This window comes from Tursiops truncatus, chromosome 15 (genome assembly GCF_011762595.2).
Source record: "Tursiops truncatus isolate mTurTru1 chromosome 15, mTurTru1.mat.Y, whole genome shotgun sequence".
Taxonomy (NCBI): Eukaryota; Metazoa; Chordata; class Mammalia; order Artiodactyla; family Delphinidae; genus Tursiops; species Tursiops truncatus.
This window is the reverse complement of record NC_047048.1, coordinates 42,242,466-42,251,714: the sequence shown is the minus strand read 5'-3', so window position 1 is coordinate 42,251,714 and position 9,249 is coordinate 42,242,466. Positions and strand designations below refer to the sequence as shown.

The following is a 9,249-nucleotide window of genomic DNA, read 5'->3' as shown; positions in this document are numbered from 1 at the left end:
CTGGGGTTGACCACATTTGGATCTGCCAACCAGTTCTGTCATTTACTTTGGGTAAAAAGTCACATGTAGCATGACAGCTCTGTAAGGTTGACCAGGTTGTTGACTGCAATAAATGCACATGGCCAAGAAGGTGGGTGCCCAAACCTAGCCCAACTCTGCTTACCCCATTATGTATCTGCAAGGCTGCGCCAGCCCTAGGAAAGGGGCCCTGTTCTCTGATCGGTCCCCTCAGGGGAGGCACATCCACCCAGAGAGGCACCTCCTGGCAGTTGCCTGGAGTATGCAAATGTGCCGACAGCAGCCTGAAGAGACCTCTGTGCATGTCCTGGTTCCTGGTTTCAACGTCCTCATCCCTGAGGTGGCCCTGAGCTGGTAGAGGTTTCAAGATTCAACCCTGGGGTTTTGATGGCCATAGTGTTTGAGATAGTAAAGAGGAGGGAAACAGCCAAGTAAAGCCAACGAAAGGGAAACTGCTCAATGTGTTATGATGTGTGAGGGAGATCAGGCCATTTAAATCACATTTTCAAATAATATTTAATGATATGGAAAAATACAATTAACAGTAAGTAACATTAATAAAAGAAGCAGAAACACATGTTAAAATCATATGGGATTATAGATGTCACAGTACTGACAGTAATTTTCTCTAGGTTATCAGAATATTTACGATTTTTATGTTATTCGTTTTACGGGGGGTGTTTTTTTTGTATTTTCCAAATTTTAAGATGATAATATATCATTTTCAGAGAAAAGTGTTGTACTGAACAAATGCTAACCAAAAAGTTCATGTCCTTTGACCAAGGTCTTTGACTTCAAACTGTTTTTCCTAAGGAAAAATTTAGAAATATAGCTAGACATTAATGAGAGAGTTACAAGAATCTGTGAAAAAGGGGAAACAGTCGAGAGAAATGGTTAAGAAAATCAGTTCCTGCCGATGTCACCATGAAACGATGTTTATAGTCTTGTTTTATTTTTAGCCTTCTTTTATGCCCACAAGTCTCTGTGAGACGGTGTGTGCCCGGCTGAGGGAAGAGAGAGGCTTGTTTGTCCTGTTCTAGGTGTAAGCTATGAGGCTGGCATCCTCACTTCCTTTTCAGACATATTTCCTGAGAATGAAGCATGACAATCCAAAATTATTGAAAGAAAACAAGACACAATCTGCACATACTCTAACACCTCAGCTATGTCACTATAGAAATACAGGACACAGAGCCAGCATGAGAGATAAAACTGGAGGGAAAGCTGCCTAAAGTTTCCTCAAAACTTTTCCTCTCCTTCCCTTTGCATCGTAATTCTACAGAGCATCTTATGTTTTATACACTGAGAACATTGCAATGAGCAGATATTTGTAGGATTTTTTTCACATTTTTATTGGTGCATAGCTGATTTACAATGTTGTGTTAGTTTCAGGTGTACAGTAAAGTGAATCAGTTGTACATATACAGATACCCACTCTTTTTAAGATTCTTTTCCCATATAGGTCATTACAGAGTATTGAGTAGAGTTCCCTGTGCTATACGGTAGGTCCTTATTAGTTATCTATTTTATATATAGTGCATATGTCAATCTCAATCTCCCAATTTATCCCTCCTCACCTTTCCCCCTGGTAACCATAAGTTTGTTTTTTACATCTGTGACTCTGTTTCTGTTTTGTAAATCAGTTCATTTGTGCCATGTTTTTTAATTCCACATATAAGCACATATGATATCATATGATATTTGTCTTTCTCTGTCTGACTCACTTCAATCAGTATGACAATCTCTAGGTTCACCCGTGTTGCTGCAAATGGTATTATTTCATTTGTTTTTATCGCTGAGTAATATTCCATTGTACATATGTACCACATCTTCTTTATCCATTCATCTGTCGATGGACATTTAAGTTGCTTCCATGTCTTGGTTATTGTAAACAGTGCTGCAGTGAACACTGGAGTGCATGTATCTTTCTGAATTATGGTTTTCTCTGGATGTATGTCCAGCAGTGGGATTGCTGGATGATATAGTAGTTCTATATTTGCTTTTTTAAGGAATCTCCATACTGTTCTCCATAATGGTAAATTGTACCAATTTACATTACATTTGGTAAATTGTACCAATTTACATTCCCACCAACAGTGTAGAAGGGTTCCCTTTTCTCCATACCCTCTCAAGAATTTATTGTTTGTAGATTTTTCGATGATGGTCATTCTGACTGGTGTGAGGTGATATCTCATTGTAGTTTTGATTTGCATTTCTCTAATAATTAGTGATGTTGAGCATCTTTCCATGTGCCTTTTGGCCATCTGTATGTCTTCTTTGGAGAAATGTCTGTTTAGATCTTCTGCCCATTTTTTGATTGGGTTGTTTGTTTCTTTGATATTGAGCTTCATGAGCTGTTTGTGTATTCTGGAGATTAATCCCTTGTGGGTTGCTTCGTTTACAAATATTTTCTCCCATTCTGTTGGTTTTCTTTTTGTTTTGCTTATGGTTTCCTTTGCTGTGCAAAAGGTTTTACATTTAATTAGGTCCCATTTGTTTATTTTTGGTTTTATCTTCGTTACTCTAGGAGGTGGATCAAAAAAGATATTGCTGAGATTTATGTCAGAGAGTGTTCTGCCTATGTTTTTCTCTAGGAGTTTTATAGTATCCAGTATTGCATTTAGGTCTTTAATCCATTTGAGTTTATTTTTGTATATGGTGTTAAGGAGTGTACTAATTTCATTATTTTACATGTAGCTGTTCAGTTTTCCCAGCACCACTTATTGAAGAGACTGTCTTTTTTCCATTGTATATTCTTGCCTCCTTTGTCATAGATTAGTTGACCCTAGGTGAGTGCATTTATCTCTGGGCTTTCTATCCTGTACCATTGATCTATATTTCTGTTCTTGTGCCAGTACCAAACTGTTTTGATTACTGTAGCTTTATAGTATAGTCTGAAGTCAGAAAAAAGTATGGAACACTTCATAAATTTGCATGTCAACCTTGCACAGGGGCCATGCTAATCTTCTCTGTATTGTTCCAATTTTAATATATGTGCTACTGAAGTGAGCACAAGATTTTTTGTTGTTGTTTGTTTTCTAGGTCTGTTTAGTCTGTTAAGGGGTATGAAAAACTTGCTGGTATCTTGTGTTTTTGTCGCTGCTATAGACTTACCTGGAGCAAAGTGCACCTTTCTCCTACCTTTGAGGATGAGGAGGACTGGAGGACTGTCCAGGTTGGTGGTGTGGAGGGAAGCTAGGGGCTTTCATAGTCAGAGATTGGAGGGCCTGCTCCCAGGCAAGATGCTGCTGCACAGAAGGGCAATATTCCACAAATGGGGGGCTTCCCTGGTGGTGCAGTGGTTGAGAGTCCACCTGCCGATGCAGGAGACACGGGTTCGTGCCCCGGTCCGGGAAGATCCCACATGCCGTGGAGTGGCTGGGCCCGTGAACCATGGCTGCTGAGCCTGCACATCCAGAGCCTGTGCTCTGCAACAAGAGAGGCCACAACAGTGAGAGGTCCACATACCACAAAAAAAAAAAAAAAAAATCCACAAATGGGGAAGGCCAGATAACTCCAAGTCCTACCTACACCAGTGAATCCCATGGAGTTACAGTGCCAAATGCCAGGTCCCAGCAGCAGAGGGCTCAGGGGGTGGACATGGCTTATAGGGAGCTGGCCAGCCTCAGGTGGACCAGGGGGTCTGAGCCAGAAGCAATTGCAATGACGGCCAGTCACTCACATGTGAAGACAGGGACATCCCCATTTTCCCTGACTGAGTAATCCCTTAGGCTCTCTGGAATTAGGGGAGAGGATGGAGGAAGGATCCCCCCCAAAACATCACAGATCCTGGATTTCTTCCCTAGGCTGGTGAGTGGGAGCTCAAGCTGAATTTAATTTGATACTTTAAAAAAAAAGAGAAAGAACCATGGCATTTTTTTTTTTTTTTTTTTTTTTTTTTTTTTTTTTTGCGGTACGCGGGCCTCTCACTATTGTGGCGTTTCCCATTGCAGAGCACAGGCTCCGGACGTGCAGGCTCAGCGGCCATGGCTCACGGGCCCAGCTGCTCCGCGGCACGTGGAATCCTCCCGGACCGGGGCACGAACCCATGTCCCCTGCATCGGCAGGCAGACTCTCAACCACTGCGCCACCAGGGAAGCCCAGAACCATGGCATTTTATACCCTGAATGTCATGGGAAAATTTATGCTGGTCTTAATAAATAAAAAGCACTTCATACATAAAATAATTTCTAAGCTATAATTAATAACCATATAGCATAAAAACAATCCCCTAAAATCCTAGTCAGAAGGCTGTGCTGAACCATTAAAACCAGGTTGGTGGACTCTGAAAGCATGCTTTCTCCTGCCAAACTAGAGTTTAGGGGCTGAGCAGAACTGACACCTCCCAGGGCTGGATGTTGCCCTGTAGGGAGATCCTACATCCTCCCAACAAGTCTTCAGGGCACACTGGAGTTTTCAAGAAGTCAGGGTCTTTTTGCTGAAAATCCCATTGAAACTTCAGAGAGTGATCATGACTTTCCCAAATCTACCCCCTTTTCCTTTTCCCTTGAGGAGTCCAGGTCCCCAGTGTGCCTCTCCAGAATTATCCCTTCCACTTACTTCCAGACTTTACAGAAATCCACAGGTCCTCATGCAACACATGGGGGCAGGGGAGAGAGGTAAATGTGTTTCAACCTTGGGAATTTTAGAAAACTAATCTGGTGTGCATGGCATGCTGCACCCCAGTGGAGTCTGGGGGTGCACCCTGTGATCACACACATCAATATCTCTGCTTCGAATATATGAACGGTGCCAGAGGAATAAACCAGGGCTGCCTCATGTTGGTTCAAGTCTGTCAAAAGAGTTATGAAAAATTTTCCATTTCTTGGAGATTTATTGATTCTCGAATTGTGGATAAGGCATCATGGACCAGTATCTAATCTGCCTGCTGGAAATCTGGGACTGGTTGTCCAAATGTTTTCTCAAAATTAATATCTCTAAAATAAATCTCCTGAACATCATCCTTAAAATCCCCTCTTCACCCAAATTCCGCATCTCACTCATTGGTCTCTTTACCAGCCAGTTTGCTGAGGCGAAACCCTCCCTTCTCACATCCCACACGTTGACCTCACCTTGACTTCACCTGCCGGTCATGTCAGCTCATTGCCCGCCACCTCACTGCCCCCACCATGATTCACACCACCATCACCGTAACTATGGATTGGGCTATAGGACTTCCTAACTGGAAGCTATTCCACCATGTTGGATTGCTGATGGAGGAAGCTTTTAAAATAATAAATCAGCTTATGTCACTACCCAGCTTTCCATTCTTCAGTGCTTCCCATGAGTTCTCTTCCAAGAACATCAAAGTCCCAAGCATGGCCTCCCAGTCCAGCTAGTCACTCCATCTCCCAGGCCCTGCCCTCCATTCACACTGGCCCCATTGCCCCTGCTCACACCTGCCAAGCTCTGCCTCACCTCAGGAGATGGTACTTGCTGTTCCTTCAGGGTGGCTCCTCCTTTCTATCTGGTCTCAGCTCAGATGGTATCTCCTTAGAAAAGCCTTTCCTGAAGATTCTTTCTAAGGTGGACCCACCTTCCACCTCCATATCTCCCTGTCACGTGACCTTATTCTCTCAGCTCCAATCTCATTAATTGGAAGTTAATGTTGTTACTGTATTCAATTATTCACATCACCATCGGGAGGTCAGGCCCTTGGGTTTGTGGGATCTACAAGGGCACCGATGATTGGGCATGGGGCAGGCTCTCTGTTCTGCATGACCTACTTCAAAATTCCAGATAGAGGAGACCCCTTGCTGTCGGTTCACCTTCCAATGCAGAGCAACCACCAAGGAGCTTGATCTATGGGTCCTGGGGCTTCCTTCAAAAACTCTGGGGACTTTTAAGTGGGTAATTAAATCTTGAGAGATTGGTCTTGGGCATTTCATTCAGCTCAAAAAATATTATATTCATTGATACTCACCATACAGACCTCAGAAGAGGAATTCATTGCTTAATGATTAAACTTCACATATGTTACAGATTAAAGTCCATATTTCCCATGACATATTTAGATAACACATTTCCCAATTCTTCTGCTGCACAAGCCTATGTTTCTTTTTTTAAAAATCAGATTAGTTATCATCTTGACCTACTATATGTAACCTATTCATCAATTTTTTTAAATTCCATCCAGTGGAAAAGGATGAAAAATTCTTGCATACCTAAAATCATAACGGTTTCTTTGTTTTATATAAGGTGGAAGAGAGTGATCTCAGATTTTTAAAGTTTTATCTGAAAGAGAATTAAATGAATTGACTATGCTTATAGAAAAAACTTTGCATTGGCTTAAAAAAAGAAAGATACATTTCTAGAGACTGTTATTATATGCAGTAATTTAAAACACATATCAAAACTACTTTCCCCTAATATAAAGGATACAGCCTTTTTAAAAATGAAAAGGACATGAAAGATATGTTTCTCATGCCATTTGATGAAATGTTTGACAGAACATAAAACCCCTGAGATTATCTGGATTTGATGTTCTTGGAGGCCATTCACCATGATTTCTGCTTTTGTGGTTGTTTCAGGATAAAGAAAATTATGAGCATTCACCTAATGTGAAAAGTCAGATCTGACCATCTGGCTCTATTTCAACATGATCTTCAAATTTTCTTCTCGGAATTAAAAAGAAAAAGAAGAAATAAAAACCACTTACTGAGTAGATTTATTAATACACTTGAGATCGGGGGGATGGAACTAACTGTATTTACTTCTGAAATAGTTGAGAAACATATTTTCAATCACAATTACGTAGCAAATCCTACAGTAAATACTCAAATAAATTTAGTGACCATCTTAAAGTTTCTCAGAATACCCCATCCACCTTATTAAATGAATCCCACTGATTCAGAATTTTTAACAATTATTACTTTACTGGGCTAGAGTTTCTTGTATTTTTCATTTTAAAAAATAGTTTCAAGAAACAAAATGGTTACTGTAAATAAGACTTCAAGTACTTTTCCAACATTTCATATATATATTTTGCATTTTTTTCACCATCATCCTTACCACCATTTATGTCTGGAATCATTTGTTTAAAGCTCACTCTGAGCATATATGTCCTCCCAACATCCTCACAGCAGTTCCATTAGCTGGGTACCAGGGTCACCATTTTTATACATGAGAAAACAGAGGTTCAGAGAGGTTACCTTGTCCAAGATCACACAGCTAGAAAGAGACAGGATTTTTATTCCATGGATTTTATTTCCATCTAGTCTTGGGAAAAAATGCTAGCCACTAGCTTGTATACCTATATGCAAATTTTAGAAATTAAGCCACATTTTAACATCCGCAATATAGACCATTCTTCAGTTCAAAATAACTTTCCCTGAACAAAACAGGATTCACGTGGTCAAGTGTCTTGACTCTCTGTTTAGACCTCTGTTTTCTTAATTGTACTTTTAGAAATACAATATCATATATGCCTACCTGTCTTTTCTTTTTCAATCTGTTTTAGCAGACAGTGTGGTTTTCTGGGTAATAAAAAGACTATCAAAATCCAAATCAACCCTTTCATAATCATCAAAACTCAGATAACTGCAGATTCCAGCAGATCTGCAATTTTGCCCTTGGAGTTAATGGTCAACCCAACATAACAAGTTGGTATGTTGCCTTTGAATTACCAAGAGTGGCTGCTGCCATTATATAAAGCAGTGGTTACTGATGATTGTGTTTAAAGTTTCTTGAACCCTGTGGACCCTTTGTTTTCCATAGAGAGAGGTTGCATAATGGAACATAAGTAAGAAATGAACCATCCATTGCCTTTCTTCTTCTGTGGTGGGCGTGGTGGCTGCTACACTTCTGAGAGATCTAAAGTCAGCAAAAAATATTCACAGATGATGCTTTGCTTTCCACCAAGGTCTAAAAACAGCAGTACCGTGATTAATAAATCTTTCTATGATGAAACTCCTTTATGACATTTATGGTTAAAATATTGTCATATGAAATCCAGTTGAAGCTTGAGTCATTTGGCTTAAAGTAACCCTGATTACTATGTGATAGTTCTTTGGTTATACAGCTACGAAGAGACCAACAGATAATCATGATAGTATTTCAAATGCAAAGTAAATTCAGGGCACTTAGTAGCTTTATAAATTAGGTAGTTAGACTGAGTCAAAAAAAAAAAAAAAAAAAGGAAACCTATTTGCTGGCTCTCAAATGCAATAACAACCTCCCCCCCAAAGTTTCTGGGTTCTTCTATGGTTTTCCCTGGCCCTTCAACTGGCTTCCGTGAAGTAGGAGTTTATATAAAAAGCCAGAGGTGAAATACAAGTTGTTTTACCTTATTCAGTGAATGTCAGTTGGGTCCTTCAGGAAGCAAATGCCAAGGCAGAGTTACAAATACCAGAGACATAGTGGAAGTAACACCTCTGACAGATAAGGGAGGGGGCAGGAGTGGGGAGGGAAGCCTTCAGATCATTCTGCAGGTCTCCGGTGATGGGATGAGGGAAGGAAAGAGGCTTGGGTAGGAGGAGCCTCAGCCCGCAGGACAGACCTGAGAAAATAAAAAGAAACTCCAGAGACTGGCAGAAACAGGCAGACCCCAGGATGCTCCATCACTGACCGGAGGCTTCCTGGTCCACTACAAATGCTGCAGCAGATTCCAGAACTGCTGTCTGTTCTCCTCACAGCTGGTCGGCAAGTTCTTTCTTAGAGAAATATCCCAACAGCACACCTCCATGACTGCCATAGAGTATTTTCAGTTAAATTACGTGTTAAATATTTAAACCATTACAATTCAGTCTTACATTTTAATTCAGCCTCTAGTTACAGAGTCCTAGAAAGTCAACTGAGTGGGTAGGACCATGCCTTTTATTAACAAAGATGTTAGGATGTTAATGGCCTCAGTTGTCTCTCTCTGTGTTTCACACTCACATCTCTACTGGTAGCAGCAAATACTCAGCTGACATCCACATCCAGTTTCCATAGCACGATGGTAATTTACTAGTCTTTCAGCTTCTTCTTATTTATTTATTTAATTTTTGGCTGCGTTGTGTCTTCATTGCTGCACGGAAGCTTTCTCTAGTTGCGGTTAGTGGGGGCTACTCTTCCTTGCAGTGCACAGGCTTCTCATTGCAGTGGCTTCTCTTGTTGCAGAGCACGGGCTCTAGGCACACAGCCTTCAGTAGTTGTGGCACGTGGGCTCAGCAGTTGTGGCTCGCAGGTTCTAGAGCTCAGACTCAGTAGTTGTGGTGCACGGGCTTAGTTGCTCCGCGGCATGTGGGATCT

General features: G+C 41.0%; 1 non-coding gene across 1 annotated transcript; it reads right to left on the bottom strand.

Moving 5' to 3' along the window:
• Nucleotides 1-2,924: 2,924 nt before the first annotated feature.
• Nucleotides 2,925-3,031, bottom strand: LOC117308392 (U6 spliceosomal RNA). The gene has a single exon (XR_004522373.1). It is a non-coding gene; the product is annotated as a U6 spliceosomal RNA (small nuclear RNA).
• Between the last annotated feature and the right edge of the window lie 6,218 nt (nt 3,032-9,249).